Source organism: Gymnodraco acuticeps, unplaced genomic scaffold (genome assembly GCF_902827175.1).
Source record: "Gymnodraco acuticeps unplaced genomic scaffold, fGymAcu1.1, whole genome shotgun sequence".
NCBI lineage: Eukaryota > Metazoa > Chordata > Actinopteri > Perciformes > Bathydraconidae > Gymnodraco > Gymnodraco acuticeps.
In genome coordinates, this window is record NW_022992081.1 from 1,724,066 (window position 1) to 1,734,904 (window position 10,839).

Below are 10,839 nucleotides of genomic sequence, written 5' to 3' on the forward strand. Positions count from 1 at the left end.
ACTTTAATGTGGTCTAAAAAACATTTCTTACATAAGTAGTTTATGAAACTGCCATGTTTGTACTTAATACTTCTAGGACTACTTGCGAAAATAATATGAACTACTTTTACTGTCATTTTTTTCAGTAATCCAATGGCAAAGTCACTCCTAGAGAATGTAATATTTCCACCACCATGTTTGACTGCTCAACCCTGTCTCCTAAAAAGTACGTTCCCACAGAACTAAACTGCATTCTCAATTACGTTTAGCTAGAAACGTATTTTCTCCCACGTTACGTTCGTTATGAACGTATCTCAAATACGTTTATTTTCTAAATATCTTCTAGAAACACATTTTCTCCCACGTTATGTTTCTATTGAATATCTTCAGCTTTCTGTCCCCAGAGTCAGAACTAAACACGGTAAAGCAGCGTTCAGTTATTATGCTCCAAATATCTGGAACAAACTCCCAGAAACCTGCAGGTCCGCTGCAACTCTGACTACTTTTAAATCCAGGCTGAAGACTTTTCTTTTTGTCGCTGCTTTTAATTGAACTATTCATATCTTAGACTGCACTGTATCTTTTATCCATGTATTTTTTAATGTTTATTGTATTAGCTTTTCTTTTAATGACTGATTTTTAATGCCATTTTCTTAATGTCTTTCATTTTTGTAAAGCACTTTGAATTGCCTTGTGTTGAAAAGTGCTATATAAATAAACTTGCCTTGCCTTGCCTATGAACGTATCTCAAATACGTTTATTTTCTACATATCTTCTAGCAACATATTTTCTCCCACGTTACGTTTCTTATGAACGTATCTCAAATACGTTTATTTTCTACATATCTTTGCCATTTATTGTCTTGCTTATAATAATGATAATAGTCATTTATAAATATGATTTTAGAGCACACATTTGAAATCAGTAGGCGAGGCTGTGTTATAGTACTTTGGGTTTTCTATTTTGTAATTTAATATACAAATTCAAACACCATGATTTATTTTTAATAAAATAAGGCATCATATTCCTACGAAAACTTTTTTAAAAGTATTTTTATTGCTGTTATAGATCAACTTTAATGATTATCAAGCCGTGATCGCCTTTGTAAATATTGAAAGAACACACTGGAAGTTGCTGGTTAGTGATTGTTTTCATTCAGAAATCCCTTTCATTTAAATATGTATATATGTTTGATGCTGTTTTGAAATAACATCCCTTTTTTGTAGTACTTATTTCCTGCTATAAGATCAGTATTTTTGGTGGATCCAGCGGCAAATTCCAAAGAGAAAGCAGACTCGGAAAATGCTGCGAAAAGAGTACGGTAAGTCAGCAAATTAGATATAAAGTGATCTTAGAATTATATTTAGTGCTTTGTGTTTAAGTAAACATAAGTATGTTAACAGAAGTTCCCAAACCCACACCACTGAAGCATTTATTTTGTGCTTGGTGGTCTCAGCTGTTTTTTAAATGATATTTCCTTATCCCGCCCTTAGTATCTGTGTACACAATTCTAAATGAAGTAGCTCAGTAAGCAAGGTAACCTACAATATTTTCCAGTGTCCATACTGTTGGGATGGAGTGTTTTTATTTTACACAATATTTAAAGATTTGTATTCTACATGTGTCTGTTGGGAGTTACATTAGAGACTATTCCACAATGTGTTTTACAAAGGGAATACTTCAAGATGAGGAGGACCTGCTATGGCAAGGAGGACTGTCAAATGGAGAGGAGCAACCATGCACCATCCAGTTCAACGTGATGGCAGTAGCTGTGGGGTCATTGTTACCATGGTAACGTAGTTTTTTACTTTAACTACTATATGTAATATGTATGCTTCTGCTACATATATATTCTTATATTTATTTCAGTGTCTTGATTATTATACAAGTTTAAAGTATAAAATAGTCAATGATGTTAAAAAATAAGTCATTAGTTTCTGAATTATCAATTTTCAGTTTATTTTTTAGGGGAATTGTGTAAAAGTGATAAGAGGGCTGGTTGTTGACACAACCCATGTAGTTTGTCATGTACATTCTTCAAGTTGTGTTAATTACCTCATTACAACTATTAGTTATTAATAGTTTGATCATTTTTTATTGAAATATCAATTCAATGTTGTAATTTTACTGGCAAAAACAATGTAGCGCAGATGAGAAGTGTGATTCTGTGTGTTGGTGTGTAGATGGCAAGAGCAGTGATGGAGGCCTTTCCTGCATTACCAATTATGTCCTTTGGGACATCCAAAAAGGAGATGGCTTGTGCAGGGGCGTCGCCTGGACCTGGAAACATTCGGGGCTTAGCCCACAGTGGCGGCGCTACAGTCACATTTTCTACTGCAAGACTCCCCACACGCACATACACAATTGCGCCATCTGGTGTCACAAACAAAAAGCTTTGTTACGGCAATGGATTGTGGGAGATTCTCATAGCACGTGAGGATCTCTTGAGGGTAAGGTGCCTGTATTATCTCGGTGGACAAAATGTATGTTTTTATTTTATAAGGACAATAACGTACTGTTGTGTTTGTTTAGTTTAATGTTTAATGCTCACAGTCACAGCAACATGTTTTTAGTGTGATTGGCTATTTGTTTTATATGATTTATCAACGTGATCATCAAGAGTTAATCTGAGCACCAGAACCCAGCTCACGAGTCCTTTTATGCTGTCCATTGAAATGCAGGTATGCGAGTTTTATACACCAGTTTATTTATGTTTAATGTTTCACATTGCTCCACATGATGCCTTGACTACAAAGTATTCCATGTTTCTACGCTTCTTCCTCTGCGTCACAGTTTCGGGAATATCAAGATCATTGCACAGGGCCTTGGTCTTGTCATAGACCTCATGTGCTTTCTCGTTACTTCGGTAACTTTTCAGTGTGTTCTTTTCAAACTGCTGTTTTGTAATCTACTGCCTGCACCAAGTCAATTGTTTCTTTCTGCAGGTATTTGTGCAGGCCCTGAGTGGTTGAGAGCAGTGTCTGGAACATGACAGCATGTAGATGGTACTGCATTTTCAAAGCTTGCTTTCCAGTCCCTTTACTAGAGGGGCTGAAAGGCTCCCTAAAGTCTTGATCAAAGCAGGGAGGTTTTTGACATGCCCAGCGAACAAGTTGTTTGTCCCCTACCTCTAGCTGTTTCTGAAATGTTTGCAATCTCTGATGGTGGACAAGAGATGTGGAGAAGAAAGAGTCGAGACACTCCAGGAGACCAACGCAGGTATGTGAGTTTTGTACACCAGTTTGTATAAGTTTAATGTTTCACATTGCTTGTGAAAAATATACTTTTGTTGTTGACTGGACACTTATTTTGTAAAAGAGATAGCATGAGAGGATCTCTTAAGCAATGCAGCTCACGTGTCCTTTTATATGCTGTCCATTGAAATGCAGGAAAGTAATCAGCTCTGAGTGATCTGTTGCCGAGGGGACACCGGAGTTACATAAGCAGAGATAGTGCTATTTTGGGGGGAACTCACCTCCTCTGGGGTCCCCCAGGAAGACTTTTTTTAAATACTGAAGTTAAAAGCATCAATCTTGTGCACTTTGAGAGCAACATTAAGAGATATGGATACATCTCTCAACACCCATCAAAAAGAAATCAAAGAATCAGAAACGGGTTTATTATTTAAAAACACTTCATTTTCCAATTAAATCATAAACTATGTCAAATTATTAGAAGTTGTTAGTAATCAGATTAAACAGAAAAAAGGGATGGAAGGAGGAAATAATAATCCCTCCTCACTTGCGGCTTCCCTCATCACTTGCTGTTTGCGGTTGAAATGATCTCTTTTGCTGGCCAAACATGCTGGATGGAAAGCAGTGATGTCTCACTTGCCTTGGCCCTATATCTGCAGTCCCTAAATCAGTCATGTTACTCATTGACTCTTGTCTGTTCTGGTGTTCCTGTTCATTGTTGTCTCCATTGTCTTTCTTGTCTGTTGCATCTCCTTCTTGTGTGTCCCTTTCTCCTGTTCTCCTTTCTTCATCCTCTACTCTGTTTGGCTCATCTGTGATGACTGTGTAGGTAAACACAAACAAGTATGTAAGTCAATCAGTTTCCAGCTCTGTCAAATAAATGAATTTCAAGATACACAAATGTGTCTTCATTAAAATGAGTGTCACCACACTGTCACAAAATGTAATACTAACCAATTGAAAATAGTTACATTTACATCTCTTGTAGATATCACTGTTAGAGTAGTTATCTGCCAATAGGACAGAATCATTCCTATACAAATGCAGTTTGAGTAATTCACTTAATATATTTACTTAAAACTTTAATATAGTCATTTTCACTTAATACTCTAATATAGTCCTCTTTCTGCATTCAACACTAAGGAAAGCTGTACAATTTGACATGATAATGAGGAAAAAAGGCCTCCGACAATGCAGATCATTTTTTGATCATATCAATTTTAAGATGCGGGTCAAGGCTTAATATTTGGGAGCATAGTGTCCCTTGCTCCCTTTCAGGAGCCCCACTGGATTGGCTTTGATCTGAAATATTTGTATAAAAAGCTTGTTAGCTGGCTGTCCATCTCATAATGTACACATAGAAACTAGCTGTCAATAGGAAATATAAATCAGAAGAATTATATTTTAATGCAAAATCTGTCACAAAAAGAGGTTGCACATTTAAATGCAGGCGTTGTTATGGCAACGTCAGTGGCCAGACGTTTTTTTGGCGGATTGCAAACAACTTTAAGGTGCATACCGCCACCTCCGGAGTCGGCTTGACTCGGTTTGCATTTATAAAGAATGCACACATGTGTTTAATCGTTAATGTCAGATATGTACTAAGTAAATACATTTGTTCCTGCTCAAGATTAGATTCAACTTTATTGTTATTGCACATATTACAGGTACTGAGACAACGAAATGCAGTTTAGCTTCTAACCAGGTGCAACAAGCAGTAAAGTGAAAAGTAATGGACACAATCTACAGAATAAAATATAGAATGAATTGAATGATGAATAAACAGTGAGGGCTATGAATACACAGATATCAGCCTGTGAGCAGTATGAACAGTGTGAATGAATATGCTAAGATATATAAAGTATGAAAATGGTAAGCAGTGCAAGTATTGTATAAAATATATGGATATTAATTTAATGATGATAAATATTGTGGAACAATGATGAAAAATGGGAATGGATGTGTCGACGTAAAACTGACACAAAACAACAACAAACTTTTGCTGAGCCAATTGGAGAGTTTCATCACCAGCACGTGGTAAAAACCACCAATGAGCGCTCAGCTCGAGATACCAGCGAGTCGTTTCCCATTAAGCATTTCGCTTCCGCAGCCCGTGGAGAGGAACTGCGCCGTCTCGCCGCGCCTCGCCGCGCCTCGCCGCGCCTCGCTCTCAAGGCTGAGGGCGTCTTTGTCCCGCGAGATTTCAACGTCTCATGTAGGCGGGCCTCCAGAGCAAGTCGGACAAAATGACTAACCATCATGCAACGTACGAGCAAGACGTTGATCGAAATTGCGCAGGTCTGCGCAGGTCTCGCTTGTCTCAAAGAAGCCTTTTTTCTCCGGTCGGGTCGTGGGAGACCGGAAGCTGTGTGGTTCATAAAAACATGTTCTTACTCAATATCAAGCCACAATTATTGCTTTTGTTTTAAATCGTATAATTTCGGACCTTTGTTGCCGTCTGTGAGGAAAATAAATGGGGCTCAGAGCCTCAGAATACGGAAATCTGTATTTTTAAATATTTTTCCTTCTAATTCGTTATTCTTTTCAAAATAACACACTGTTATTTACTCACCAATAACACACAATTATCCTTGCTTTTATTTATTGGTTTAATTCCATAATCTCGGGCGTTTTTGGCGTCCGTCAGGAACTGAATTTCAAAATAAAAATAACCGGAAACAGACGTAGGCCTATAAGGGACATTTCGAGCATCACTGCGATTGTCAACATTTCTGAGTTTAGGATGGCTGAAGACACTACACTACCCATTATCCCCAGCTATCGTTTAGGACTACAGTCCCATAAGGTTACGCAGAGCGTCAAACAGCTGTGTGAAATGGAACGAAACCACGCCAGACTATCCAAAACTGGAATCGAACGCCCCCCCAGAACTACACATGCTGGCTATTGTGTTTCGCAAAATGTTCTGGACGTCTCTACTGAACGTTTTTGTTTTTCCCACAATTAGAAGTTGTCAGTATTAAACACATTGGTGTTATCAAATGTAAAACATATAATTAATAAATGGGTGAAAATCGCTTGTGTCCATAATGCGCAGCATTAATACCCACATGACAGCTCATTGTTACTTTGTAATTATACTCCACTACAATTCAGAGGTTAACCTGGTATTTTTACTCCACTGCATTTATTTTAGTTACTTTGCAGATTCTGATTAATTATGTGAAATATAAACAACCCTTAAATCAGACTTTAGTTACACCTGAGTAAAATTCAGGTAAGGTGATTGTCAAGTGCCAACAATCAGGAGAGATATTTGATAGTTGGTGCTTGAGAAGACTAAACATGTATCTGCAATTGACATGAATGGAAACGAGTAATAAAGTATATTCATTACTCGTTATTCTCTACTAATAGTTAATTAAAGACTGTATATTATGGCTATTTTGCACATCCCTTTCAAGATTTTCAAAGGTTTATTGACATATCATATACACAACTACGGTGTAGTTATGCAATGAATGAAACACTTGGGTCACAGGTTCCTCAACAAGACATCTATCAATATGTGTGTACCTCCACCATCAAACTGTCATATTCTGCAAATGTCTTATTTTATCTACATACATAAGAGTATAATTCATATGTATAATATCAGTTAAAAATAAGTGCTTCAACATAGTTAACATTGCAGGAAAGCAATATATTAGACGTTAAGTACTTTGTCAGGCTTAATATTTATCTGTAGATAGATACCCCCAAAGTTTTTTTCTTATTTAAAAGAAGACCTTAATCTAAAGTATTATTTAATGTTTAAATAAAGGTTAATTCGTTTTTCTGTTTTACACCTCCTCCTATTAATATCTTTGTACATTCTGCACTAAACTGTTTTATTGTAGAGATCACTTAGAGTATCTTCTTGATTTTTTACATTCTATATTTATACTTTCCCCCTATGAAAGTATGTACTCTTAATATTTTTTTAATCAAATATAACAATAATTCAATAACGTGCTTTAACCACTAGGAGGTGCACACAAGGTACACACAGCCATAATAACTTTGTATTATAAATGTAGGACACTTATGTTTTCGTACAACATCTGAAGATGTGTAGTGTTATGCATGCTTTCACATAATTTTACAGCATATTGCTATACTATTTCAGACTCAGTATTTACATTCTTACATTCAAAGAAAATCAGTAATATCTTTAAAAACTACAGTCCTTTTATATCAGCTGTGCACCGTTATGGTGTAAATATAACCTATCTGTGAATTAGATCAAATGTAAAAGTCAGCCGAATTAGTGTTGATACTGCAAGGAGACGTATTGTGTGAAGAGAAATTGAAGATGTTGTTTAATTGTTGAATATATTTATGATCCACGTCAAGTATTCAGTTTCGGCGGCATTTTCTCAGTTTTTCCAAAGGTCTTCTCATCAGGGCTCTATAAATAAAGAACTACGGCAGATCTGTAATATACAATGCAGCCGAACCGTGTATTACAATGCCGTTATGTGATGACTTTCAAAGAGAAAAGCAAGAGAGCTCGGAATTAAGTATTATTTTATTCTTTTAAAATGTTTTCCGGATTTCATATCATATAAACACCAAATCCCAGCATGCATTGCGGCTAAAACATCCAATAAGCGAGCTTAAAACCATAGCTGAGGATCTTGGGTAATCGCTCGAAATACCTATGTCTGTTTCCGGTTATTTTTATTTTGAAATTCAGTTCCTGACGGACGCCAACAAAGCCCGAGATTAAACCAATAAATAAAAGCAAGGATAATTGTGTGTTATTGGTGAGTAAATAACAGTGTGTTATTTTGAAAAGAATAACAAATTAGAAGGAAAAAAAGATTTAAAAAATACAGATTTCAGTATCCTGAGGCTCTAAGCCCCATTTATTTTCCTCACAGACGGCAACAAAAGTCCGAAATTATACGATTTAAAATAAAAGCAATAACTGTGGCTTGATATTGAGTAAGAACATGTTTATGAACCACACAGCTTCCAGTCTCCCACGACCCGACCGGAGAAAAAGACGTGCTGCAGGCAGTAGAAATAAAATCGTGCTGTGCAACACAAAAAAAAAGGGGAAAATCGTGTTGGTGAACACGAATCAATAGATTAAAAATCGTGTTGGTGAACACGAAATGCCGTGAGACTTGGTTGGGCGAGCTAGCCCCCTGCGGCTCCGTTAGCTCCGGCGGCCACCACTGGGATAATCGGGTCCCCTATTAACATTTGCTCCCGTTTAGCATTATGAGCGTCTAGCCATAGACTATAAAAGTCTTACCCAAGGCTTAATCATAAACTAAAATGTATATGTATGTATGCATAAAGGGTTACGTCCTTAGCTGGCTAATATGTAACAAGCTAAGCTACCAAGCACACAAACACCTGCGAACGGGGTTAACATGTATAATATTATCATTTTAGACTTCTTGGAAGTTCTGTTAGTACATTAGCGCACAGCACGACATTTTAATTGTCTGGTATTTGTAACAATATTCCCTAAAAGCAGGGATGCCAACTTTGGGTACCTGGCTGGAGTGAGATTTTGATATCATGGGTTTAATTACACATATGCGCACGAAATGACTGCTATCGTGTCAGCAGCGGGACCATAGCATATATATAGGATATATATACAATATATACAAATACACAAAATTGGACACAGACTATAAAGGACACACAGTTTAATTCACTAATGAAAGTCAAACACATGTTTGTTTCCACTGTTTTATTGTGTGCATAGGCCTGTCGCGATAAGCAATTAATTGACTTATCGTACGATAAATAAAAATGAACTCGATAAATTGCCATTTACATGAGGATGTGACTAGCAGTTTGAAAGGATGTACTTGAATTATTATTATATATTATCATTATGTCAGTGGTCTAAAATGGTCATACAACGGTGCCGACAATATTATCGGTTATCGCAATAATTTCCGGGAAAATGTATCCAACAAAATTAATTATCGTGCGAGGCCTATACATGAAACACACAAACACAAAGAAATCTACAGACTTACTCCAAACTGCCAAACATATTAATTAACACACTCTCACTCTCATATACTCTTTGACTCTATTTTGGCCTAGTAGAACAATAAGCAGCAGACTTTTACTTTTTTATCATTTCAACTGGATCTTAGATCTGCGCATGCGCAATACGGGTCGGCAGTTGCGAGAGAGTAGGCTTGTTTGATATGGCGTTATATTTGTGCCTCTATCCTGAGCGCGCACTTGAAAAATGTTGAGCACAGAGAAATATATTTTCTCTCGTAAAACTCCTGCTCCGTGCGCAAGCAGACCGCTGCACGCGCTCTCTCTCCCCCGCTCGCTCGACCTCTCCAGCCTGCGCGCGCTCAGCTTTGCCTGCGCGCGCTCAGCTTTGCCTGCGCGCGCTCAGCTTTGCCTGCGCGCGCTCAGCTTTGCCTGCGCGTGCTCAGCTTTGCCTGCGCGCGCTCAGCTTTGCCTGCGCGCGCTCAGCTTTGCCTGCGCGCGCTCAGCTTTGCCTGCGCTCGCTCAAATTGTCACAGTGTTTACAAATGTGCCACAAAACCATCCAATTGGAGAACTCGAGAAGGTCAATTCTGATTGGCTGGTCGTCTCCAATCATATCTTCTATCTGAGATGAGAGAGGGATTTTCGGTTGCCATCAGGCTGTTGACGTTCTTATTACACATCTATCGTTGACATTTACAGGACATGACAGACTCGAATGAAGAGAATAGCACGCCACAGTGTCAGGTGAGTTATACATTTCTAGTTTTCTGATATCATGTTATTGTTTGCAATGCCTGAGTTTGCTAGCCGGCAACATAGCTATAGGGGTAGTTTAAGCAAACCGCTAACAAACCGTAGCCTACATGTAGCTACATGAACCCTTCTGAGGTATTGATTACTTGCTGTAAGCATTAGAGGTGGCAGAATGACAAAACATGTTTCTCTCGCTATCACAATGTTGGGTTGACCAGAACCTGGACCAACTTCTGTTTCCTGTTCTACAATGGGCATATGCTTGCGTTAATTCTCAACCAGACAGATGAGGCTAGGATACCGGCTAAAGCTAGCAACACACGTTAACCATGAACAGCCTATTAATCCGTTCTCTTAATGTTATTTCTTCCAACGTTGTGGAATTAGAGAAAAGGGGCTTCTTAACGTGCTTTTATCCGGGGTGGAGGGAGTTACATATTAGTTAAATATAACATTGGGGCGTGTGATTGTAGTGGGTGGAGAAATGAGGATATCCATTTTGGAGTTCCAGCTAGTATAATATAGTTAACGTTACACAATAATAAGGAAGAGCTATTTGTGTGATACATCGCCATTGATATGGATTTAGAGTGGATATTTGAGACTTCCAAACAGTAAACAAAAACGTAACTTATGGGTGAGTGTTTTTAGCAGAGCCATATTATGTCCTTGTGATTCTGTTGATTATTACCTGTCTGTATTATATTGCAGCTCAGCTGATTTTGGATTGATGGCAAAGGGAGAGGGACTTAAGTGAGAGTGAAAACACAAGGTAAGTTTAAAATAGGTCAGCAATTTCCCATCCTATAGGTTGCTAGATGTATCTAACCCTTTCTCCTGTCTCCCTCTTTCAGCACAATAACCCCAGGGGGATTCAATGGAGCCTGAAGACCTGCAATGAGACCCTCACCCTGAGCCTGAGTCT

General features: G+C 37.9%; 1 long non-coding RNA gene across 1 annotated transcript; it reads left to right on the top strand.

Annotated features, from left to right (window-relative positions):
• The first annotated feature begins 1,009 nt into the window (after positions 1 to 1,009).
• On the top strand, positions 1,010 to 2,241 carry LOC117537307. The gene is made up of 4 exons (XR_004567705.1): positions 1,010 to 1,116; positions 1,206 to 1,300; positions 1,652 to 1,770; positions 2,163 to 2,241. It is a non-coding gene; the product is annotated as an uncharacterized LOC117537307 (long non-coding RNA).
• Positions 2,242 to 10,839: the final 8,598 nt, after the last annotated feature.